Below are 27,896 nucleotides of genomic sequence, written 5' to 3' on the forward strand. Positions count from 1 at the left end.
AACATACTCTGCGACATCACGAGCCATATGCGGCCACCAGTACGTCCTCGCCAGTAACTCAGATGTCCTTTTGGTACCAAAATGTCCACCCACCCTGGACGAGTGTGCCCAAGAGAGAACCTCCAGTCACAAATTGGATGGAACAAAAGTCTTGCCCGGGGGCACAGACTCTAGCGAAACCGGGGCCACAGTTCTCAAGCTCTCGGTGGGGACAATAAGCCGAGGCTCCTCCTCCTCCTCCGCAGATGACACAACGGAGCGAGAGAGAGCGTCGGCCCGAATGTTCTTCTCCCCAGAAAGAAAATGGAGGGTGAAATGAAACCGGGAGAAGAATAAGGACCATCTGGCCTGGCGAGAATTCAACCGCTGGGCTGTCTGCAGGTACACCAAATTTTTATGGTCTGTGAAGACTTGGAAGGGAAAACGTGCTCCCTCCAAGAGATGTCTCCACTCCGAGAAAGCCAACTTCATGGCTAGCAACTCCCTGTCCCCGATGGAATAATTCCTCTCTGCTGGTGAGAAGGTCTTGGAGAAAAAGAAGCAAGGATGCTTCCGACCTTGAGCATCCTTTTGGAAGAGGACTGCTCCAGCACCAACAGAAGAGGCATCCACCTCCATGATAAATGGCTTATCAACATCGGGGCGATGTAGGATGGGAGCGCTAGCGAAGTGTGACTTTATAGAGTTAAAGGCCTTGGAGACCTCCTCAGACCACAATTTGGGATTCGCCCCCTTCTTGGTGAGGGCAACCAAGGGAGCTACCAAAGTTGAGAAGTGCGGAATGAACTGGCGATAATAATTAATGAACCCCATAAAGCGCTGCACCGCTTTAAGAGAATGGGGTTCCTGCCAGTCCATCACAGCCTGTAGTTTGGCAGGATCCATAGCCAATCCCTGGGCAGAGATGATGTAGCCTAGGAAAGGTAGGGACTCCTGCTCAAACATACACTTCTCCAACTTGGCATAGAGGGAGTTTGCCCGTAGGAGGTCGAAGACTTTGCAAACATCTCTCCGGTGGGAGTCAATATCTGGAGAGTAGATGAGAATATCATCCAGATAGACTACGACCGAGGTGGAAAGCATATCCCGGAAGATATCGTTCACAAAGTCTTGGAAAACGGCTGGGGCATTACAGAGCCCGAAGGGCATCACCAGATATTCATAGTGCCCATCCCTGGTGTTAAAAGCCGTCTTCCATTCGTCCCCCTCACAGATGCGAATCAGGTTGTAAGCACCCCGCAGATCTAACATAGTAACATAGTAACATAGTAACATAGTTAGTAAGGCCGAAAAAAGACATTTGTCCATCCAGTTCAGCCTATATTCCATCATAATAAATCCCCAGATCTACGTCCTTCTACACAACCTAATTGTATGATACAATATTGTTCTGCTCCAGGAAGACATCCAGGCCTCTCTTGAATCCCTCGACTGAGTTCGCCATCACCACCTCCTCAGGCAAGCAATTCCAGATTCTCACTGCCCTAACAGTAAAGAATCCTCTTCTATGTTGGTGGAAAAACCTTCTCTCCTCCAGACGCAAAGAATGCCCCCTTGTGCCCGTCACCTTCCTTGGTATAAACAGATCCTCAGCGAGATATTTGTATTGTCCCCTTATATACTTATACATGGTTATTAGATCGCCCCTCAGTCGTCTTTTTTCTAGACTAAATAATCCTAATTTCGCTAATCTATCTGGGTATTGTAGTTCTCCCATCCCCTTTATTAATTTTGTTGCCCTCCTTTGTACTCTCTCTAGTTCCATTATATCCTTCCTGAGCACCGGTGCCCAAAACTGGACACAGTACTCCATGTGCGGTCTAACTAGGGATTTGTACAGAGGCAGTATAATGCTCTCATCATGTGTATCCAGACCTCTTTTAATGCACCCCATGATCCTGTTTGCCTTGGCAGCTGCTGCCTGGCACTGGCTGCTCCAGGTAAGTTTATCATTAACTAGGATCCCCAAGTCCTTCTCCCTGTCAGATTTACCCAGTGGTTTCCCGTTCAGTGTGTAATGGTGATATTGATTCCTTCTTCCCATGTATATAACCTTACATTTATCATTGTTAAACCTCATCTGCCACCTTTCAGCCCAAGTTTCCAACTTATCCAGATCCATCTGTAGCAGAATACTATCTTCTCTTGTATTAACTGCTTTACATAGTTTTGTATCATCTGCAAATATCGATATTTTACTGTGTAAACCTTCTACCAGATCATTAATGAATATGTTGAAGAGAACAGGTCCAAATACTGACCCCTGCGGTACCCCACTGGTCACAGCGACCCAGTTAGAGACTATACCATTTATAACCACCCTCTGCTTTCTATCACTAAGCCAGTTACTAACCCATTTACACACATTTTCCCCCAGACCAAGCATTCTCATTTTGTGTACCAACCTCTTGTGCGGCACGGTATCAAACGCTTTGGAAAAATCGAGTTTAGTAAATACCCTTGCTCCCCGAAGCCTATCGAAGAGCTCAGATATCAAGGGCAAAGGATACTTATTTTTAACGGTGATAGCGTTAAGACCCCTGTAGTCTATGCATGGACGCAATTCCCCATTCTTCTTCTGCACGAAGAAGAACCCTGCCCCAGCAGGTGACACTGACTTCCTAATGAATCCTCTTGCCAGATTTTCCTGGATGTACTGTGACATTGCCTCCGTCTCCGGGAGAGATAGCGGATAGACTCGACCCCGGGGAGGCTCAGCACCAGGCAGGAGATCAATAGGACAGTCATACGGGCGATGGGGCGGAAGGATCTCCGCCGCCTTTTTGGAGAACACGTCTGCATAAGACCAATACTGCTTGGGGAGAGAGGAAAGATCTGCGGGTACCTCTGTAGTAGCAACCTGAACGCACTCCCTCTGACACCTACCCCCACAAGATTCACCCCATCCCAGGATTCTGCCAGAGGACCACTCGATATGAGGAGAGTGGTACCGTAGCCAAGGTATTCCCAACAGGACCTCATCAATTCCCTCTGGAATGACGAGCAGAGATATAATCTCCTGATGAGATGGCGACATGGACAGAGTAAAAGGGATGGTCTGGTGTGTTATCTGTGAGGGCAGTGTCGACCCATTCACCACTCGTACCGTTACTGGTTGAGCTAGCATAACCAGGGGTATTGCGTGACGTTGGGCGAAGGCAGAAGACATAAAATTGCCCTCCGCCCCAGAATCCACGCAGAGCTCTACCGAGTGGGAGAATGAGCCTATAGTAATTGTCCCTTTAAAGGACAATTTAGAGGCAAACGTCGCCGTGTCTAGTGTACCTCCACCTACTACCACTAGACGCTGACGTTTCCTCGACCGCTGAGAACATCTGGTGGCTAGATGTCCTGACTGCTGGCAAACATGACAGACCTTGAGTGCACAAGCGGTCCGAGACTTAGATCCCGCTTGTGACACTTCCCTGGCCTCATGTGACTCAGGAACCAGGACCGGAGATTCCAGAGGTTTGGTGAAGGTAGGAGCCAGCCGAAACCTCTGCCTACACTGGGCTCGCTCTAACCTCCGCTCGTTAAAACGGAGGTCAATTCGAGTGGAGACAGTTATTAACTCCTCCAGTGTGGCAGGAATCTCCCTAGTGGCCAGTGCGTCCTTAACGTGGTCAGCCAGGCCCCTCCAAAATATGGGGATAAGAGCTTTATCCGACCAATCCAGCTCAGAAGCTAAGGTGCGGAATTGGACGGCAAAATGACTGACCAAGGACTCACCCTGAGTTAATGCCAGCAGTTGGAGCGCAGTATCATGGGTGACTTGAGGTCCTAAAAAGACCTGTTTCAGAGTGCTCAGAAACAGCGGAGCACTCTGCACCACATGATCACCACGCTCCCACAGCGGCGTAGCCCATTCCAACGCCCTGTCCGACAAGAGAGACACTATAAATCCCACCTTAGCCCGCTCTGTGGGAAAACGTGCAGCCAGGAGCTCGAGGTGAATAGAGCACTGACTCACAAATCCCCTACAAAACTTGCTATCACCAGAAAATTTTTCTGGCAGCGGGAGGCGAGAAAATGTCGGAGCAGGGGTGGCAATGGACAGGGTTACTGCAGCCACGCTAGCAGCCTGTACAGCAACTGCGGTAACATCCACAGCTGAGGTTGCGCTCTCAAGAGCCGCCAACCTACCCTCCAGCTGCTGGATATACCGCAAGGATTGCTGTTTGTCCGTCATTACTAGCCAGACCCTGGCGCTAGTGTAATGTTAGGGCTAGCGGAACGCACCAAATAATAAGACAGATAGTGTATGGTGCGTTCGCAGCCCGGGGTCCACCGTGCAGAGATGGAACCTGCTGCTAAGTAATGACGGACTATATGGCGGTACTCATAAGTATACACACGTGGGTTAAACTTCACCCAGCGTGAAGGAAGCGATCCTGTTGCGTCACAGGATCACGGTACCGCACATAGAAGGCGAGCAAGTAGTCAGCGAACTCAACCCCAACTAGGATTGAAGTCCGATTAGACCCTTGCTGGCACAACACCGCAACTGGGTGTGTAAGGAAGCTGAATAACAATATTAGGGCACAAGAGTGCATGCGGTGCCGCACTGACGAACGCCACTAACCACCCAGGCTTGGGAAAGGAAAGCACAGAGGAAGTGCACGGCGCCGTACTGGCGGTCACAGCAACTGGACGCTGTAACGTGTGATTAGTGCTGTAGGATAAGTCGGGTGCTAGATAGCAACCATACACCTTCCGTGAACAGACATTCAATAGGGAAGGGGTATCCAAGGACGACTTGCACTCACAACAAACACACGTAAGCAAATGTACACTAGCGCATGGCCGTGCGGTCATGCGCAGTTTATATAGTTGCAGCACAGGAAGTGGCCACAGAAACTTTGCCCTTCCAAGACCTGCCAAGAGGACCAATGGAATGTGCTGCAGAGCCTGAGCACATGACCCTCGATCTCCAACGGGAGATCTTGCCCTGGGCATGCTCAGTGTGTGCAGACAAGGACTTAGTCCCAGAGAAGTCCGCTCGCTGCTGACCAGCACTGGCTTTAATGACAGAAGCTGAAGAAGCAGCAGTAACTCTCTGTACAGAGTGAGACTGAGCAAGACGCTGGGACCGACGTCCCTGCTGAGCAGACTCCACTGCGGCTGGATAAGAATGGGAGACCGCAGCGGAGATGGCTCGAGATTCCCCCTGTGCAGAAGCGGGAACTCGAGACCTAACAATCATTACTTTAAGAAATGAAGGTCAGTCAGTCCGAAAAATTGGGAAAACTTTGAAAGTGTCCCCAAGTGCAGTGGCAAAAACCATCAAGCGCTACAAATAAACTGGCTCGCATGAGGACCGCCCCAGGAAAGGAAGACCAAGAGTCACCTCGGCTTCTGAGGATAAGTTTATCCAAGTCACCAGCCTCAGAAATCACAGGTTAACAGCAGCTCAGATTAGAGACCAGGTCAATGCCACACACAGTTCTAGCAGCAGACACATCTCTACAACAACTGTTAAGAGGAGACTTTGTGCAGCAGGCCTTCATGTTAAAATATCTGCTAGGAAAACACTGCTAAGGACAGGCAACAAGCAGAAGAGACTTGTTTGGGCTAAAGAACACAAGGAATGGACATTAGACCAGAGGAAATCTGTGCTTTGGTCTGATGAGTCCAAATTTAAGATCTTTGGTTCCAACCACCGTGTCTTTGTGCGACGCAGAAAAAGTGAACGGATGGACTCTAGATGCCTGGTTCCCACCGTGAAGCATGGAGGAGGAGGTGTGATGGTGTGGGGGTGCTTTGCTGGTGACACTGTTGGGGATTTATTCAAAATTGAAGGCATATTAAACCAGCATGGCTACCACAGCATCTTGCAGCGGCATGTTATTCCATCCGGTTTGCGTTTAGCTGGACCATCTTTTATTTTTCAACAGGACAATGACCCCAAACACACCTCCAGGCTGTGTAAGGGCTATTTGACCAAGAAAGAGAGTGATGGGGTGCTATGCCAGATGACATGGCCTCCACAGTCACCAGACCTGAACCCAATCGAGATGGTTTGGGGTGAGCTGGACCGCAGAGTGAAGGCAAAAGGGCCAACAAGTGCTAAGCATCTCTGGGAACTCCTTCAAGATTGTTGGAAGACCATTTCCTGTGACTACCTCTTGAAGCTCATCAAGAGAATGCCAAGAGTGTGCAAAGCAGTCATCAAAGCAAAAGGTGGCTACTTTGAAGAATCTAGAAAATAAGACATATTTCAGTTGTTTCACACTTTTTTGTTCCACATGTGTTAATTCATAGTTTTGATACCTTAAGTGTGAATTTACAATTTTCATAGTCATGAAAATACAGAAAAATCTTTTAATGAGAAGGTGTGTACAAACTTTTGATCTGTACTGTATAACTTCATAAAGTGACAGTGGTCAGAATTGTAAAAATTGGCTTGGTCATTTACCCCTTAAGCCCCAAGGGTGGTTTGCACGTTAATGACCGGGCCAATTTTTACAATTCTGACCACTGTCCCATTATGAGGTTATAACTCTGGAACGCTTCAACGGATCCTGATGATTCTGACAATGTTTTCTCGTGAAGTATTGTACTTGTTGATATTGGTAAAAGTTCTTCGATAAGACTTGCGCTTATTTGTGAAAAAAAAATGGAAATTTGGCGAAAATTTTGAAAATTTTACAATTTTCTAACTTTGAATTTTTATGACCTTAAATCACAAAGATATGTCACACAAAATACTTAATGAGTAGCATTTCCCACATGTCTACTTTACAACAGCACAATTTTGGAACCAAAATTTTTTTGTTAGGGAATTATAAGGGTTAAAAGTTCACCAGCAATTCATCATTTTTGCAACACCATTTTTTTTAGGGACAACATCTCATTTGAAGTCATTTTGAGGGGTCTACAGGTCCTTCTCAAAAAATTAGCATATAGTGTTAAATTTCATTATTTACCATAATGTAATGATTACAATTAAACTTTCATATATTATAGATTCATTATCCACCAACTGAAATTTGTCAGGTCTTTTATTGTTTTAATACTGATGATTTTGGCATACAACTCCTGATAACCCAAAAAACCTGTCTCAATAAATTAGCATATTTCACACATCCAATCAAATAAAAGTGTTTTTTAATAACAAACAAAAAAACCATCAAATAATAATGTTCAGTTATGCACTCAATACTTGGTCGGGAATCCTTTGGCAGAAATGACTGCTTCAATGCGGCGTGGCATGGAGGCAATCAGCCTGTGACACTGCTGAGATGTTATGGAGGCCCAGGATGCTTCAATAGCGGCCTTAAGCTCATCCAGAGTGTTGGGTCTTGCATCTCTCAACTTTCTCTTCACAATATCCCACAGATTCTCTATGGGGTTCAGGTCAGGAGAGTTGGCAGGCCAATTGAGCACAGTAATACCATGGTCAGTAAACCATTTACCAGTGGTTTTGGCACTGTGAGCAGGTGCCAGGTCGTGCTGAAAAATGAAATCTTCATCTCCATAAAGCATTTCAGCCGATGGAAGCATGAAGTGCTCCAAAATCTCCTGATAGCTAGCTGCATTGACCCTGCCCTTGATGAAACACAGTGGACCAACACCAGCAGCTGACATGGCACCCCACACCATCACTGACTGTGGGTACTTGACACTGGACTTCAGGCATTTTGGCATTTCCTTCTCCCCAGTCTTCCTCCAGACTCTGGCACCTTGATTTCCGAATGACATGCAAAATTTGCTTTCATCAGAAAAAAGTACTTGGGACCACTTAGCAACAGTCCAGTGCTGCTTCTCTGTAGCCCAGGTCAGGCGCCTCTGCCACTGTTTATGGTTCAAAAGTGGCTTTACCTGGGGAATGCGGCACCTGTAGCCCATTTCCTGCACACGCCTGTGCACGGTGGCTCTGGATGTTTCCACACCAGACTCAGTCCACTGCTTCCTCAGGTTCCCCAAGGTCTGGAATCGGTCCTTCTCCACAATCTTCCTCAGGGTCCGGTCTCCTCTTCTCGTTGTACAGCGTTTTCTGCCACATTGTTTCCTTCCAACAGACTTACCATTGAGGTGCCTTGATACAGCACTCTGGGAACAGCCTATTTGTTGAGAAATTTCTTTCTGGGTCTTACCCTCTTGCTTGAGGGTGTCAATGATGGCCTTCTTGACATCTGTCAGGTCGCTAGTCTTACCCATGATGGGGGTTTTGAGTAATGAACCAGGCAGGGAGTTTATAAAAGCCTCAGGTATCTTTTGCATGTGTTTAGAGTTAATTAGTTGATTCAGAAGATTAGGGTAATAGGTCATTTAGAGAACCTTTTCTTGATATGCTAATTTATTGAGACAGGTTTTTTGGGTTATCAGGAGTTGTATGCCAAAATCATCAGTATTAAAACAATAAAAGACCTGACAAATTTCAGTTGGTGGATAATGAATCTATAATATATGAAAGTTTAATTGTAATCATTACATTATGGTAAATAATGAAGTGTAACACTATATGCTAATTTTTTGAGAAGGACCTGTATATGATAGAAAATAACCAAGTGTGACACCATTCTAAAAACTGCACCCCTCAATGTGCTCAAAACCACATTCAAGAAGTTTATTAACACTTCAGTTGTGTCACAGAAATTTTTGGAATGTTTAAATAAAAATGAACATTTAATTTTTTTTCACACAAAATTTAATTCAGCTCCAATTTGATTTATTTTACCAAGGGTAACAGGAGAAAATGGACCACAAATATTGTTGTACAATTTGTCCTGAGTACGCCGATACCCCATATATGGGGGTAAACCACTGTTTGGGCGCATGGCAGAGCTCGGAAGGGAAGGAGCACTATTTGACTTTTCAATGCAAAATTGACTGGAATTGAGATGGGATGCCATGTTGAGTTTGGAGAGCCCCTGATGTGCCTAAACATTGAAACCCCCACACGTGACACCATTTTGGAAAGTAGACCCCCTAAGGAACTTATCTAGATGTATGGTGAGCACTTTGACCCACCAAGTGCTTCACAGAAGTTTATAATGCAGAGCCGTAAAAATAAAAAATCATATTTATTCACAAAAATGATCTTTTCGCCTCCAATTTTTTATTTTCCCAAGGGTAAGAGAAGAAATTGGATCCCAAAAGTTGTTGTGCAATTTGTCCTGAGTACGCTGATACCTCATATGTGGGGGTAAACCACTGTTTGGGCGCATGGCAGAGCTCGGAAGGGAAGGAGTGCTGTTTGACTTTTGAATGCAAAAATAACTGGAATTGAGATGGGACGCTATATTGCGTTTGGAGAGCCACTGATGTGCCTAAACATTGAAACCACCCCAAAAGTGACACTATTTTGGAAAGTAGACCACCTGAGGAAGCTATCTAGATGTGTTGTGAGAGCTTTGAACCCCCAAGTGTTTCACTACAGTTTATAACGTGGAGCTGTGAAAATAAAAATTATTTTTTTTCCCACAAAAATTATTTTTTAGCCCCTAGTTTTGTATTTTCCCAAGGGTAACAGGAGAAATTGGTCCACAAAAAGTTGTTGTCCAATTTGTCCTGAGTACACTGATACCCCATATGTGGGGGAACTACTGTTTGGGCGCATGGCAGAGCTCTGAAGGGAAAGAGCGCCATTTGGAATGCAGACTTAGATGGATTGGTCTGCAGGCGTCACGTTGCATTTGCAGAGCCCCTGATGTACCTAAACAGTAGAAACCCCCCTCAAGTGACCCCATACTGGAACCTAGACCCCCCAAGGAACTTATCTAGATGTGTTGTGAGAACTTTGAACCTCCAAGTATTTCACTACAGTTTATAACGCAGAGCTGTGAAAATAAAAAATCATTTTTTTCCTACAAAACTGATTTTTTAGCCCCCCAATTTTTTATTTTCCCAAGACTAACAAGAGAAATTGAACCCCACAAGTTGTTGTACAATTTGTCCTGAGTACGCTGATACCCCATATGTTGGGGTAAACCCCTGTTTGGGAGCACGGGAGAGCTCGGAAGGGAAGGAACATTGTTTTACTTTTTCAACGCAGAATTGGCTGGAATTGAGATTGAACGTTGTGTCGCATTTGGAGAGCCCTGATGTGTCTAAACAGTGGAAACCCCCAATTCTAACTGAAACCCTATCCCAAACACACCTCTAACCCTAATCCCAACCACACCCCTAACCCCAACTCCAACACACCCCTAACCCTAATCCCAACCATAACCCTAACCACACCCCTTACCCTAACACACCCTTAACCCTAATCCCAACCGTAAATATAATCCAAACCCTAACCCTAGCCCCAACCCTAGCGGTAAAATGGAAATTAATACATTTTTTTCATTTTTTTATTTTCCCCTAACTAAGGGGGTGATGAAGGGGGTTTGATTTACTTTTCTAGCGGGTTTTTTAGTGGATTTTATGACTGGCAGCCGTCACACACTAAAAGATGCTTTTTATTGCAAAAAATCAGTCATGTGAGGTCTTGTTTTTTGCGGGATGAGTTGATGTTTTTATTGGTGACATTTTCGGGCACGTGACATTTTTATTCCGATTTTTGTGAGGCAGTATGACCAAAAAACAGCTATTCATGAATTTCTTTTTGGGGGGGCGTTTTTACCGTTCCGAGTTTGGTAAAGTGGATAAAGCAGTTTTATTCTTCGGGTCAGTATGATTACAGCGATACCTCATTTATATCTTTTTTTATGTTTTGGCGCTTTTATACGATAAAAACTATTTTATAGAAAAAATAATTATTTTTGCATCGCTTTATTCTGAGGACTATAACTTTTTTATTTTTTCACTGATGATGCTGTATGGCGGCTTTTTTTTGCGGGACAAGATTACGTTTTCAGCGGTACCATGGTTATTTATATCCGTCTTTTTGATCTCGTGCTATTCCACTTTTTGTTTGGCGGTATGATAATAAGCGTTGTTTTTTGCCTCTTTTTTTTTGTTACGTTGTTCACTGAAGGGGTTAACTAGTGGGACAGTTTTATAGGTCGGGTCCTTACTAATATGTGTACTTTTATTTATTTTTTTATTTAGACAAATAAATGTATTTATGGGAGCAATATATATATATTATTTCTTTATTTAGGAATGCATTTTTTTTTACACAACTAAATATTTTTTTTTTTACCTCATAACATTGCTGCGGGGGGGGAGAGGGGGGGAAGGGGGGCATCATGTTATAAGGTCAGATCGCTGATCTGACACTTTGCAGAGCAATGTGTCAGATCAGCGATCTGACATGCAGGGCTCCTGGCTTACCAGCGCCTGCTCTGAGCAGGCGCTTGGTAAGCCACCTCCCTGCAGGCCCCGGATGCAGCCCCGTGGCCATTTTGGATCCGTGGCCTACAGGGAGAAGAAGGTAGGAGACCCTCGGAGCAACGCAATCAGTTCCTGCCCACAGCAGATGCAGACATGTAGGTACGGACTGGGGCTGAAATTCTGCCCGTCCCCAAGCACCAGATGGGATATATTACTAATATTTCCTTGGATGGAGGAAAGGAAGATTTTCTAAAGACCAATATTTCTATTGATACCCGTGACCTGCTGGGGTAAGTGATGGAGTAAGTGACTTTGTGCTTTATCACAATTCTTAACAGGATGGGTGTCTTGAAAACACTGATTCTTTTAACAACATTGCAGACAAGGCAGCCCATGGCCAGACAGGCCCTTCTGGCATTTGCCAGAATTGCTAAATGGCCAGTCCAGCCCTGCAGACATGCGTGCCCCGGCCCCGCGTCAAGTGTACAGTAAAACCAAAGAAGTCTATTATGGCTCTGTACTACTCCAAGGTTTACTGAGACACTGAGCTGTAATATGGTGGTGTGACCTGAGATGAGCAAACATTATACAGCATATCAGATGATTATAAAGAAATATGGATGGGATCTAAAAGTAAGGCTATGCTGCTGGCTTTATCTCTTAAAATTCTACAATTCTTAGTTGTATTTTTGCAGTTCATAGATTTAACATTCAGATCAGATTTCAAAAAGTGTTTTTAGTAGTTAGTCAAAAAGGGGATATCAATATTCAGAACACTGATATATAATATGTGCACATCTAAGAAAGATAAACCATTTCATTAAGTGGCATCTGCTGCAAACGTGAAGAAAATGTAGTGATATTATTTTAGCTCCTGAAATCAATAAAGAAGGAAAGAGATTACTGTGAGTTTGAACAAGTCATGATTAAAACTTAAGTAGATTTTATTCTTATGGAAGTTTAAGACATAGAGTAATTATTATGGCAGTAAATTAGGTCAGTTATGAAATATTCTTGCATAAACTGCTTTATTCATGTATGTATTACAGGATGTTTTTGTACAGACCATTGTGGAACTACAGATCTCTTGTAGAGCATTCATAGAAGGGACCCATATTGCACACAGCGCATCTGATATGACGTTAAGGCACATAGTTTTTTCACCAAGATCAAGGTATGGAAAAAAATAATGGTGTGCCATATTAAAGGGGTACATCTAATGCATGTAAGTTTCATAAAACAAACCCAATGGAGCCAAGTGTGCCATAATAGAAGGTACAACACTGCATGAGCACTTGAGGCCTTCATACACCTTAGATAACTGTCGACTAAACGCTCGGCCAATAGCTCCCCTGAAAATCACACAGTAACCTACACCGAGTGTCAGGTTGGCGCTGTTATACTGATTAAAATGATACCTTGCGGTATAAAGAAGAAAAGAGCCGGCACTCACCGATCGTCCGGAACAGGTACCTCTATTGAAGTGCGGTTAAAACATCTTCACGGCCGGGGTCAATTGACCCGTAGAAGCGCACACTAGGCGCGAAACGGCCGTCGTCATACTTGCCGCTCTCCTTGTTTAGCACCCCCGGCCGTGAAGATGTTTTAACCGCACTTCAATAGAGGTACCTGTTCCGGACGATCGATGATTGCCGGCTCTTTTCTTCTTTATACTGCATTGACTGTCTGCTGTTTCAGCCAAGGCACCCGTGATCAGAAGTCTGAACCTCCATTGCAGGTGAGCAGTTCACACTGTGTTTGAGAGCGGTGGTGCCGTCCAGCTGTCTCTACATTTTGTGAAAATGATACCTTGGTTGATGAAATCCGATAGCTGCTACTACGCAGACATGGGCGGTGCCATCTTGGAGGAGGAAATTTATTTTTCTTCAGCAAGATGGTGCCTTTAACCCTTTAACCCAGTGGTGGATCCAAAAAAAGGGAAAAGTATAAAGGGAACACCTCTCTGTTGAATCCACACCTGTGTTTAACAAATAAAGATCAATAACTGCATGTGCTATTTCAGCCTGAGGCTTTCTTCATTTTTTTTAATGATTATTAAGTATGAACATTTTGTTACTATTACATTTTTTTCCATACATTTTTAAACATACAAAAAAACACTTGTAGAAGAAATGCAAAAATATCTTAACAATAGAAGGGGGGTTCACAATGCTCAGTACAGTAGGTGTAAATTCTAAAGCATTTGTGTGCTGTACATGTTTTCCATGGACCCGTAGACTTGTATTGGCCCTTGCTCTCAGTGATAACAGAAAAAAATGGATAGGTCTCCTTGTGTTTTCACAGACACATGGTCCATGAAAAAACACGGACATATGAATAGCATCTTAGATTATGAAGGGTATGTGTTGCATCCATGAAATTATTAGGGAGATATGTGTCACTACGATTAATGGCATCAGAGATGTAAAACCCAGAGTAATTTCCTCCAGTACCCTATGTGTTGTGAAGTTTAAGCTAAGTTCCGTAATGGGTTGGTTTTTATGTGGACATCCATTCCATAGAGTGGGTGGGAGGGTGCCCAACATATCTCCACCTGCAGAGCAGTCACATGGGGGAAGAGTCACATGGTCTGGGACTTAAATGGTTTGGCTCCTGAGGCAGCTGTGGTCTTCAAGACTGGAGAGATTCTCCAGTAGTTTGTGTCTTGTGGAGGAAAAACTGAATCTGTGTTGCTCCAGAGCAGAATGTTGCCCGCAATGCATGGACTCTTCATTTTGTTTTCTTTGTTGTTTTACTGTTTTTGCACAAAGGGCTGTTTACTTTCCCCTTCTTGTTGGTTTATGCTGCCATATAATAAACCAACTGAAGAATTAGAGACAGTGTTCCTGTTTTCTACCTCCATGTACCGCCAAGTGAGTTGAACTACCACGCCCTGAATATAGTGATGTATTGCTTACTGGATTGCATGCGGTAATTTTGATAAAATCACTGTTTTCTCCCTCTAAGCCCGGGATCACACATACGCGAGATATGGCCGAGTCTCGCAGGTGAAATCCGTCCTCTGGCGCCGACACTTGGGAGCGGAGCGTGCAGCTCCATGTGTTGCTGTGCGGCTGCACGCTCCGCTCCAGAGTGCTGGCGCCAGAGGAGGGATTTCACCTGCGAGACTCGGCCATATCTCGCGTATGTGTGATCCCGGCCTAATTCATAAACTGTGGCTATCTCCACACTCCTGGAATTTGGGTATTTGGAAAAAGCGGTCTTTTAATGGTGAGTGATATATGGATACCAAATACGGACAGATTTGTTTACACTATGTGTCAGTATTTTTGCACAATACAAATTTCTTTTGTGGAATAAGGGCAATTTTTGTGTTGCTACATTCCAAGAGCCAAATTTTTTTTTTTTATTTACTATCTGTAACGTGGCATAGGGCAATAGTCGTGGGCAAGTTACTTGTCTCTTACGCTCTGGCATGTTACATGAAAGTGGGGGTCCTGGCTGGGTGTATGGACTTGTGCTGGGTGGGGGCACTACGACTGTGTGGGCTGCATGTTGCTGGTTTGCCAGTACCAGGTATTGAACAGTTCATTGAGGGAGACCACCAGTCAAAAATAATTTTTACTGAACAGGAGCTTGTTAGGGAACATATACAAGAGATAGCAAGTAAACAGTCTTAGGCCCCATTCACACATCCTGATATTTCAGTACTTAAAAAAAACAGTACAGATGAGGTCCGTGTCTGTGTGCCATTAATGTGCCACCATAAGCGTGGCATATGTATGTCCATGTGTATGGGAGTGTCATCCTTGTGCACCATCAATGTGACAACTACAAGAATACAATGAAAAATACAAATGACAGATGTTTAGGTGTTATATGTGGAAAGATAAAGTAGATAGACATATGTTAGTGAGATATATATAATCAGTGCTATGCACGTGCACTTTTCTGTACTTGCATTTAATAAATACATTTAAAAAATAGTGTGGGGTCCCCCTTATTTTTATGAACCAGCTGAGGGAAATCAGACAGCTTGTGGCTGATGTTATTATTCTGGAAAGGATCCAATATCCATAAAGGTTCCCAGACTATGAATACCAGTTCACAGCTGTATGTGCAACTTTAACTGGTTATTAAAAAGGGGGGACCCCTCCCAAAAATGACAAGGTGTCTATTTTTTAATAACCAGCAAAGGTTAAGCAGTCAGCTGCAATCTGATCTTAATAGGCTGGGAAGGTGCCATGGATATTTTCCCCCTCCCAGGCTAATAACAAAAGCCCTCTCCCACCCCAGAAATGGCTCTTCCAGCTTGACCTGGTACGTTGGCAAACGAGGCAATGGTTTTGGAGTTGGTGTCAGCTTTGTAATGTCCGTTGACATCAAGCCCAGGGATTTGTAAAGGAGAGGCGTCTGTCAGACATCCCCATTACTTATCTTGTAGTCAAAAGTAATGAACACACACACAAAGAAAAGTCCTTTAATTGTAAAATGCAATCCTGACCCTCTTTATGAATTTATTTCCATACAATAAATTAACTATCCAAAGTGGATCGACTTAAATCCGTCACTGCAGCTATGTTCTCATTCTACTCACATTGTGTTATGGCTGCTGTGGTGAGCGGTCATGTTACTGATGTCACCACTGCATCCGGATGTAGCGGAGTCGAGAATCATCAAGGGACATGGGATGCAATTACGGCGGACCCCTTTGGATTACTTTTATTTTTATGGTAATAAATGGGTAAATGAGGGTAATTGTCAAAGAGTGATTTTTGCAATTAAAGGACTTTTCTCTGTGAGCGTGTTTATTACCCATATATTACCCCGATTGCCAACGCACCATGGCTTCGGGATGAGCTGGGTAAAGTGCCAGAATTGGAGAATCTAATGTGATGTGCCAAATCTGGAGCAGCTGCTGGCTTCTATTTCTCATTAATTGGGGTTCATTCTTTCATTGTGGTTCGTCCTGATGAAGAAGCATGATTACCTCGAAACATGTTGACAAATATAACTGCATCCATACCGCATCTGGTTTCCTATTGTATGTTGGATTTTTGGCAGTTTTACATCCACCTTCATCTCCAAGTTTGCTGGCTTTTATTTATTGGCTTGGGATGAGCCAATAATCATGGACTGACCCAGCTTAATAATAGAAGCCACAGCTGTCCGCTTTATCTGTGCTGGTTTTAAAATATAAGGGGTATCCAAGTCATTTGTTTTAGTCAATTATTCATTTAATGTGCTAAACACAAACTATCATCAGCATCGTCTGGTCTCGCTGATCGCAGGGAGACCAGGCGAGGAAGATGACAATTGTAGTTAGCGCGATTCCCAGGCGGCGGATGCTGACAAACACTGTAATCAGCATCACCTGATCTCACTGATCGCAGGGAGACCAAGTGATGATAATGAGAATTGTATTCAGCATCCGGCACCTGGGAACAGTGGTTTTCCAAGCCCCTGGTACATCACACAAACAACACATGGATATCATCTGTGTGTCATCAGTGTGCATGTGTGCGGGACGTATTGCGGACCGTGCTGCTGGAAAAAAGCGGACATGTCTGTGTTTTGCACATGGACACATGGTCCAAGTTAGCACACTGACATATGCGCAGACCCATAGATTTCAGTGGGTCTATGTATGAAAGTGTCTCCAGTATGTGTGAAAACTGTCACCGCACGTACCGGAAACACTGACTTATGAAGTGGGCCTTTTGAACGTTTCCTATACAACTCAAAGCATTTTCCTTTGCTTCACTATTATTTGCTATTGTTCTCTCTACTTGTCCTATGTCTCGACTGTTTCTCACTACTTCACCCAGCTCGAAGTTGCCATCTTGTTTAGCAAGAGTCTTTTTCTCAACTTGCAGTTGCGCAACTTCTCACCCCTTAGCGAAGCTATGCTGCCAGTATGGTTAGTACTTATCTTCTCTAGTGCTGATGCTCTGGAACTCCCGCCCGCTACAATGAATTTGTCTCACGTACTCAGTCCTGTCTAGGTCCATTACCTTCAAGAATTATAAACTCTGGGCCTTTCTGCTAGGCGTCATCTCCCAGGACCTGTCTCTGGTACATCACTCTTTCTCTTAGTCACTTCTGCTCCGGATCTCACTATCTCTTCCTTTCAGTCTCCTTCCACTTTGGGAAACCCCAGAATGTGGCACTACTCACAATGGACCTTAGGTCCTTTCTCTATGCAATCCAGGCCCTATCTGTCTCACTTTTCCCTCATCTTAGCACCTCAGATTCTGGGCTACTCCTAAACATTAAGGCCGGAGTCACACTTGCGAGTGCAATGCAAGAAACTGGCGCGAGTCTCTCGCATCAATACCTGGCACTGCCGCTAGGCACTCGGGATCGGAGTGTGCAGTTGCATGTATTTCTATGCAGCTGAACGCTCCGGTCCGAACCGCCGGCAGCAGTGCCAGGTATTGATGCAAGAGACTCGTGCGAGCTTCTCGCATTGCACACGCAAGCGTGACACTTGCCTAACTATCATTATCCCAACTGTCAAACTGCACATACTGTCAGCATTGCTAACACCTTTAACTGCTCTACAGATTATAAAGGGAGGTGCGAAAAGCCGGTAGTAAATGACAAAGTATGCAAAAGACGAAAGAAAAAGCACTACCGTATTGCCTGCACACACACCACACAAATATATGAAAAAATAGCAACTTTATTTGGTACACCACAACAAAAACATAAAAGATAAGTAAAATAATACAGGCACCCTACTCCTAGATCCCCCACCATATATAAGATTAATAAGATGCCAAATAAAGAGAAGAAAAATTATAAACGCACATGCAAAATAGATAATTATAATGCACAAAAAAGCATATACAAACTTTCCAATGCACCCAAGACAATGAAAAAATGTACTAATGAGGTGGAAAAATCCCTAGATAATCCTGAATATATTTAAAGCAGGAAATATCCTTCAGCCATACAGAAAAAAAGGTACCAACATAAAGACAACCCAATAAGTCAGCATAAGCCAAGCCCAAGTCATAGCTGCTATACATGCAAAGAGGTATATACCATATCTATAGCCCAAAGAAAGGGCCAAAGCATGTGTATAGTAATGTAAAAGCTAGACAAGGCTAAATATAAGCAAACCTAAGTGATAATGTGGATCGGAAGGTTGCAGGGTAAAAAAATATACCCAGATGTTGGAAGAGACTTGCCAGGGTCACATAGAGCATCCAACCCAGAGGGAGACAAAAGAGATGGAAACCAGTGGGGCGCCACTAAAACGACCCAATGCGTATCGCCGTAACCTGTACGGCTTCATCAGGGAATATTTTCGTCTGGGTATATTTCTTATAAATAATATTGCTTACAAATAATGTAAAATATTGACCAAATACTGAACGTTTGAATGTGACCTCACACAGTGAATTTTAATGGTCTTCAATCAGTGCTTATAGCCCAAAACTGGCAGTAAAAGCCTGGCAATCTGGACTTTGCATCACATGAAGCGGTGTCCCTTTTTGAAGTGCCACTGTAAGGTCACATTCACAAATTCAGTATTTGATCAGCATTTTCCATCGGTATTTGTAAGCCAAAAGCCGGAGTGGAACAATCAGATGAAAAGTTTAATACCGGCGTCACACTTAACGTATTAAAAATCGATCCAATTCTCTCGGCCGAGAGTCGCACAAGAGTTCTCTGTATGGACATCCGTGTGTAATCCATTTACAATGTGATGATGCGATTTCTTCACATCCATGTATCCGTATGACATCCGTATGCAATCTGTATGCAATGCAATTTTAACATGAGCTTTTACATCCAGCAGTTCTCTGTCATTAACACATTGTTTTAAAACTAAACATTCTTCAATACACACATATATATATATACAGTTAAGTCCATATATATTTGGACAGAGGTAACATTTTTCTAATTTGGTTATAGACATTACCACAATTAATTTTAAACAAAACAATTCAGATGCAGTTGAAGTTCAGACTTTCAGCTTTCATTTGAGGGTATCCACATTAAAATTGGATGAAGGGTTTAGGAGTTTCAGCTCCTTAACATGTGCCACCCTGTTTTTAAAGGGACCAAAAGTAATTGGACAGATTAAATAACTTTAAATAAAATGCTCATTTCTAGTACTTGGTTGAAAACCCTTTGTTGGCAATGACTGCCTGAAGTCTTGAACTCACCAGACGCTGTGTTTCCTCCTTTTTGATGCTCTGCCAGGCCTTCACTGCGGTGGTTTTCAGTTGCTGTTTGTTTGTGGGCCTTTCTGTCTGAAGTTTAGTCTTTAACAAGTGAAATGCATGCTCAATTGGGTTGAGATCAGGTGACTGACTTGGCCATTCAAGAATATTCCACTTCTTTGCTTTAATAAACTCCTGGGTTGCTTTGGCTTTATGTTTTGGGTCATTGTCCATCTGTAGTATGAAACGACGACCAGTTTGGCTGCATTTGGCTGGATCTGAGCACACAGTATGGCTCTGAATACCTCAGAATTCATTCTGCTGCTTCTGTCCTGTGCCACATCATCAATAAACACTAGAGACCCAGTGCCACTGGCAGCCATGCATGCCCAAGCCATCACACTGCCTCCGCCGTGTTTTACAGATGATGTGGTATGCTTTGGCTCATGAGCTGTACCATGCCTTTGCCATACTTTTCTCTTTCCATCATTCTGGTAGAGGTTGATCTTGGTTTCATCTGTCCAAAGAATATTCTTCCAGAACTGTGCTGGCTTTTTTAGATGTTTCTTAGCAAAGTCCAGTCTAGCCTTTTTATTCTTGATGCTTATGAGTGGCTTGCACCGTGCAGTGAACCCTCTGTATTTACTTTCATGCAGTCTTCTCTTTATGGTAGATTTGGATATTGATATGCCTACCTCCTGGAGAGTGTTGTTCACTTGGTTGGCTGTTGTGAAGGGGTTTCTCTTCACATGGAGATTATTCTGCGATCATCCACCACTGTTGTCTTCCGTAGGCGCCCAGGTCTTTTTGCATTGATGAGTTCACCAGTGTTTTCTTCCTTTCTAAGGATGAAACAAATTGTAGATTTTGCCACTCCTAATATTGTAGCAATTTCTCGGATGGGTTTTTTCTGTTTTCACAGCTTAAGGATGGCTTGTTTCACCTGCATTGAGAGCTCCTTTGACGGCATGTTTATTCACAGCAAAACCTTCCAAATGCAAGCACCACACCTCAAATCTTTTCCAGGCCTTTTATCTGCTTGATTGAGAATGACGTAACAAAGGGATTGCCCACACCTGTCCATGAAATAGCCTTGGAGTCAATTGTCCAACTACTTTCGGTCCCTTTAAAAACAGGGTGGCACATGTTAAGGAGCTGAAACTCCTAAACCCTTCATCCAATTTTAATTTGGATACCCTCAAATGAAAGCTAAAAGTCTCATATATATATATATATATATATATATATATGTATATATATATATAACACACTACCGTTCAAAGGTTTAGAGTCAGTTAGAAATTTCCTTATTTTTGAAAGAAAAGCACAGTTTTTCCAATGAAGCTAATATGAAATAATTCAGAAATACACTCTACACATTGTTAATGTTGTAAATGACTATTCTAGCTGCAAATGTCTGGTTTGTAATGCAATATCTTCAGAGGTGTATAGAGGCCCATTTCCAACAACCATCACTCCAGTGCTCTTATGGTACATTGCGTTTGCTAACTGTGTAAGAAGGCTAATGGATGGATAGAATACCCTTGAAAACCCTTGTGCATGTATGTTAGCACAGCTGAAAACAGTTTGGCTGATTAGAGAATCTAGATTCCTTGATAGGGCGTTGATCCAGGGAACTAGTCTGATTGTCGAATGTGGAGTCGGGAAGGAATTTTTTTCCCCAATGTGGAGCTTACTCTTTGCCACATGGGTTTTTTTTTGCCTTCTTCTGGATCAACATTATTAGGGCATGTTAGGTTAGGCTATGGGTTGAACTAGATGGACTTAAAATCTTCCTGCAACCTTAATAACTATGTTACTATGTTACTATGTATAAACCTGACCTTCCTTTGAGCTAGTTGAGAATCTGGAGCATTACATTTGTTGGTTCCATTAAACTCTCAAAATGGCTTGAAAAAAGAACTTTCATGCAAAACTTGACAGTCTATTTTTGTCCTTAGAAATGAAGGCTATTCCATGGGAGAAATGGCCAAGAAACTGAACATTTCCTACAATGGTGTGTACTACTCCCTTCAGAGGAGAGCACAAACAGGCTCTAACCAGAGTAGAAAGAGAAGTGGAAGGCCCCACTGCATAACTGAGCAACAAGACAAGTACATTAGAGTTTGAAGTTTGAGAAATCGATGCCTCACAGGTCCTCAACTGGCTGCTTCATTAAATAGTACACACAAAACGCCAGTGTCAATGTCTACAGTGAAGAGGCGACTCTGGGATGCTGGCCTTCAGGGCAGAGTGGAAAGAAAAAAACATATCTGAGACTGGCTAATAAAAGGAAAAGATTAATATGGTCGAAAGAACACAGACAATGGACAGAGGAAGATTGGAAAAAAGTGTTATGGACACACAAATCCAAGTTTGAGGTGTTTGGATCACACAGAATAACATTTGTGAGACACAGAACAACTGAAAAGATGCCAGAAGAGTGTCTGACGCCATCTGTCAATGTGGAGGTAATAAAGAAAAAAAACACAAGGCGCCCCCAATGTGTCTCACTATATTTGAAAGAATACAATCCTTTGCGGGAAATGTGCTCACCTATTTCAGTTGTGAACCAAAGGTCACAACTCCCATGAAGGCATAACCGTAGCAGCAGGTCTCCACAAAAATCCAAAAGGATATTGAGGGTAGTAGTCTTGGGCGAACTGAAGATCGCGCTCACGAGGTAGATTTTAGGTTTTTTATTGAAGCCTACGCGTTTCAAGAGCTTTCTTACTCTCTTCTTCAGGGCATCTGGAGTGGAGGTAATGTGATGGTCTGGGGTTGCTTTGGTGCTGGTAAAGTGGGAGATTTGTACAAGGTAAAAGGGATTTTGAATAAGGAAGGCTATCACTCCATTTTGCAACGCCATACCATACCCTGTGGACAGCACTTGATTGGAGCCAATTTCATCCTACAACAGGACAATGACCCAAAGCACACCTCCAAAATTATGCAAGAACTATTTAGAGAAGAAGCAGGCAGCTGGTATTCTATCTGTAATGGAGTGGCCAGCGCAGTCACCAGATCTCAACCCCATTGAGCTGTTGTGGGAGCAGCTTGACTGTATGGTACGCAAAAAGTGCCCTTCAAGCCAAACCAACTTGTGGGAGGGGCTTCTGGAAGCATGGGGTGACATTTTTCCAGATTACCTCAGCAAATTAACTGCTAGAATGCCAAAGATCTGAAGTGCTGTAATTGCTGCAAAGGGAGCATTCTTTGACGAAAGCAAAGTTTGAAGGAGAAAATTATTGTTTCAAATAAAAATCTTTTTTTCGAACCTTGTCAATGTCTGGACTAGATTTTCAATTCATTTAGCAACTCATTTGAGTAAAAAAAGTATGACTTTTCATGGAAAACAATTGTCTGGGTGACCCTAAACGTTTGAATGGTAGTGTATATTAGACAGATAGATAGATTAGATACCGTATATACTCGAGTATAAGCCGAGATTTTCAGCCCAAATTTTTGGGCTGAAAGTGCCCCTCTCGGCTTATACTTGAGTCACGGTCGGCGGTGGGGTCGGCGGGTGAGGGGGACAGAAGGCTGAGGCATACTTACCTAGTCACGGCGATCCTGGCGCTGTCCCTGTAGTCCCACGGTCTTCGGGTGCCGCAGTTCTTCCCCTGTTCAGCGGTCACGTGGGACCGCTCATTAGAGAAATGAATATGGACTCCACTCCCATAAGGGTGGAGCCGCATATTCATTTCTCTAATGAGCGGTAACGGTGACCGCTGATAGAGGAAGAGGCTGCGGCACCCGGAGACCAGCTGTCTGGGAGAAGGAGCGGGACGCCGGGAGCAGGTAACTATCGCATATTCACCTGACCCCGTTCCACACGCCGGGCGCCGCTCCATCTTCCCGGCGTCTCTCCGCTCTCACTGTGCAGGTCAGAGAGCGCGATGACGCATATAGTGTGCGCAGCGCCCTCTGCCTGAACAGTCAGTGCGCAGAGACGCCGGGACCAGATGCTGAGGAGCTGCAAGCAAGAAAGGTGAGTATGTGTTTTTTTTATTGCAGCAGCCGCAGCATTATACCGGTAGCACAGCTTTCTATGGCACATCTATGGGGCAATAATGAACTGTGCAGAGCACTATATGGCACAGCTTTATGTGGCACAGCTTTCTATATGGGGCAATAATGAACCGTGCAGAGCACTATATGGCACAGTTTTATATGGCACAGCTTTCTATGGGGCAATAATGAACGGCGCAGAGCACTACAGGTCCTTCTCAAAAAATTAGCATATAGTGTTAAATTTCATTATTTACCATAATGTAATGATTACAATTAAACTTTCATATATTATAGATTCATTATCCACCAACTGAAATTTGTCAGGTCTTTTATTGTTTTAATACTGATGATTTTGGCATACAACTCCTGATAACCCAAAAAATCTGTCTCAATAAATTAGCATATTTCACCCATCCGATCAAATAAAAGTGTTTTTTAATAACAAACAAAAAAACCATCAAATAATAATGTTCAGTTATGCACTCAATACTTGGTCGGGAATCCTTTGGCAGAAATGACTGCTTCAATGCGGCGTGGCATGGAGGCAATCAGCCTGTGACACTGCTGAGATGTTATGGAGGCCCAGGATGCTTCAATAGCGGCCTTAAGCTCATCCAGAGTGTTGGGTCTTGCGTCTCTCAACTTTCTCTTCACAATATCCCACAGATTCTCTATGGGGTTCAGGTCAGGAGAGTTGGCAGGCCAATTGAGCACAGTAATACCATGGTCAGTAAACCATTTACCAGTGGTTTTGGCACTGTGAGCAGGTGCCAGGTCGTGCTGAAAAATGAAATCTTCATCTCCATAAAGCATTTCAGCCGATGGAAGCATGAAGTGCTCCAAAATCTCCTGATAGCTAGCTGCATTGACCCTGCCCTTGATGAAACACAGTGGACCAACACCAGCAGCTGACATGGCACCCCACACCATCACTGACTGTGGGTACTTGACACTGGACTTCAGGCATTTTGGCATTTCCTTCTCCCCAGTCTTCCTCCAGACTCTGGCACCTTGATTTCCGAATGACATGCAAAATTTGCTTTCATCAGAAAAAAGTACTTGGGACCACTTAGCAACAGTCCAGTGCTGCTTCTCTGTAGCCCAGGTCAGGCGCCTCTGCCGCTGTTTATGGTTCAAAAGTGGCTTTACCTGGGGAATGCGGCACCTGTAGCCCATTTCCTGCACACGCCTGTGCACGGTGGCTCTGGATGTTTCCACACCAGACTCAGTCCACTGCTTCCTCAGGTTCCCCAAGGTCTGGAATCGGTCCTTCTCCACAATCTTCCTCAGGGTCCGGTCTCCTCTTCTCGTTGTATAGCGTTTTCTGCCACATTGTTTCCTTCCAACAGACTTACCATTGAGGTGCCTTGATACAGCACTCTGGGAACAGCCTATTTGTTGAGAAATTTCTTTCTGGGTCTTACCCTCTTGCTTGAGGGTGTCAATGATGGCCTTCTTGACATCTGTCAGGTCGCTAGTCTTACCCATGATGGGGGTTTTGAGTAATGAACCAGGCAGGGAGTTTATAAAAGCCTCAGGTATCTTTTGCATGTGTTTAGAGTTAATTAGTTGATTCAGAAGATTAGGGTAATAGGTCGTTTAGAGAACCTTTTCTTGATATGCTAATTTATTGAGACAGGTTTTTTGGGTTATCAGGAGTTGTATGCCAAAATCATCAGTATTAAAACAATAAAAGACCTGACAAATTTCAGTTGGTGGATAATGAATCTATAATATATGAAAGTTTAATTGTAATCATTACATTATGGTAAATAATGAAATTTAACACTATATGCTATTTTTTTGAGAAGGACCTGTATATGGCACAGCTTTATATGGCACAGCTTTCTATATGGGGCAATAATGAACAGTGCAGAGCACTATATGGCACAGTTTTATATAGCACAGCTTTCTATGGGGCAATAATGAACGGTGCAGAGCACTATATGGCACAGCTTTCTATTGCACATCTATGAGGCAATAATGAACGGTGCAGAGCACTATATGGCACAGTTTTATATGGCACAGCTTTCTATGGGGCAATAATGAACAGTGCAGAGCACTATATGGCAGAGCTTTATATGGAGCATCTATGGGGCAATAATGAACAATATGGAGCATTATATGTGGCACAGCTTTATACAGAGCATCTATGGGGCAATAATGAACGGTATGCAGCATTATATGTGGAACAGTTTTATATGGAGCATCTTATGGGGCAATAATGAACGGTATGGAGCATCTATTTTTATTTTTGAAATTCACCGGTAGCTGCTGCATTTCCTACCCTAGGCTTATACTCGAGTCAAGTTTTCCCAGTTTTTGTGGCAAAAGTAGGCGGGTCGGCTTATACTCGGGTCGGCTTATACTCGAGTATATACGGTAGATTAAAAGCTGGCAAATTATCTGCCACGTACAGTATAATCACAGAGTGACAGGTTAGAATAGAATAGAAATATACACGTAGAATATATATATATATATATATATATATATATACACACACACGTCAGTAACACACACACGTATGCTGTATATGTATTTATATTGCACAGAAATATATGCACCAGTGGTTTTCAGCCGGAACAGTCACATCATTCACCGTCCTGGTTCAAAACTGTATATCCCCCAGATATGGATTACTGCGTGGCACACAACGAAGGACAGGTATGGGTATATTGTTGGTTTATTATTTTACTTTTATTACAGGAGATCGAGGGTGTCGAGGAATTAGGTGTGGCAGTAAGTATGGTTTAATTTAGAACATTAAAGGAGGCGGTGTCTTTATTTCAATTAAAGGATGTTTTACTGGATGTCTGCGTTTTCTTAACAATTTGACTATAGGGTTAGTAATGGGGTCGTCTTATTGACACCTCTCTATTACTAACCTTGGTGCTTAATGTCACAAAGGTGACATCAACCCCCACAACTATTACCCCACTTGCAACCACTACAGGGCAAGTTGGAAGAGCAAGGCCCAAGTGCCAGTATTGGTGCATCTTAGAGATTCGCCTTTTCTGCGGCGGCTGAGTGCTGATATTTTTCGCTGGGGGGGGGCAATATCTGTGGCCCCTTCCTAGGCTTTTAATATCAGCCAGCAGATGTCTGCATAGCCTTTGCTGGCTACTAATTATGGGGGGACCCCCGTCATTTTTTGGTAAGTCTCCCATTTTAATGGCCAGTAAAGGCTAAGTATACAGCTGTGAGCTGATATTAGAAGCTCACAGGCTATAAACATTTGCCCCAGTCGCTGGCTTTCCCTCTGCTGGTTGTGAAAATTGCACGGGAGCCCACGTCCTTTTTTTCCATAAAATAATCTTTTATTAATTAAATACATGTCCAGTAATTTGCACACACACTGTACTAATTGTATTTGTCACTGTCATCTATATATCTACCTATTCTATATGTATTTACCGTATGTAGTCCATCTCTTCTGTACTGTTGGTTCCTACAGTGATTTCACAGAAGCTGTCAGATAAAATACCATATATACTCAAGTACAAGCCAAAATTTTCAGCCCATTTTTTAGGCTAAAAATGCCTTTCTCATCTTATACTCGAGTCATTGTCCCAGGGGGTCAGCGCAGGAGGGGGACTGGCAGGAGGTACCATGTGACTGCAGTGCCCCAGAGACCTGGTCGTTGCGGTATAGCGCTCTGCCGCTAAGGGGAGCAGCGGTACGTCTGATGGCACTAAGGAGTTCTCCTTACCAGGTATCACTAGAACACATTACACTTCACACTCCGGCCACTAGGGGGAGAAAAAGGCTTTATTTATTGGGCCACTCCTCACACTGGTAAGACTGGGGGCTGGGGAGGAAGTTAGTCAGAAGCTGACTGGGTTGGAACCAGGCAACATCCCGTGGCAGGGGGTGTTGCAGGGAGAAGGCACAGGGGGGCCCCTGTCGGGCGTGGGAACCTGGCAGGTGCCTAGCGAACAGAACAGAACGTAACGGAACCGCGCCTGCACATCCTGCGGCGGTATCCTAAGAAAGAGACACGAAGGGAAGGATATTGTGGAAACGTGTAAACGAGATCAAGCACAAAGGAGAGCCAGTAAGAATCGTGCCGTGAGAGAGAGAGGCAACATCTTACTGAGGCGCATAGTCGGTGGCCGGAACACTGTAGGAGTAACTGACTTCAGGCCTTACTTCAAACTCCGCTGGACAGTTAGTCATAGGCTGGCTGTCTACCTTACTATACCTACGAAGACATAGGGGGCAACATTGGGAGAGGGGCGTCTCTAGGATCCTGGAAGACCTCCAAACCTTCCCGTCATACGGGTGGCGTCCTAGCCAAAACATACCTGGGGGACATTAGAAACTAGTAACATCTGGAACCAAAGAACGAGAGAGAGAGCTGTAGAGAACGAACGAACGAGAACAGCAGTTGTGAGGACTATTCCGAATGCTCAGCAGGATAGGACTACAACACACAGGCGCTATTGGTAGGCAACGATTTCCATCTGCGAGGGAAACTCTGGATGTGCCCATCGGACCGGCCGGTCTCTGAGAGCC

The 27,896-nt window shown here is 43.8% G+C and overlaps 1 protein-coding gene across 1 annotated transcript in view; it reads right to left on the bottom strand.

The window, feature by feature from the left end:
- Positions 1 to 27,896, bottom strand: part of HCN4 (hyperpolarization activated cyclic nucleotide gated potassium channel 4) — a 421,667-nt gene that overhangs the window by 372,846 nt on the left and 20,925 nt on the right. The gene's annotated exons all lie outside the window — the stretch shown is intronic.

This window comes from Ranitomeya imitator, chromosome 4 (genome assembly GCF_032444005.1).
Source record: "Ranitomeya imitator isolate aRanImi1 chromosome 4, aRanImi1.pri, whole genome shotgun sequence".
NCBI lineage: Eukaryota > Metazoa > Chordata > Amphibia > Anura > Dendrobatidae > Ranitomeya > Ranitomeya imitator.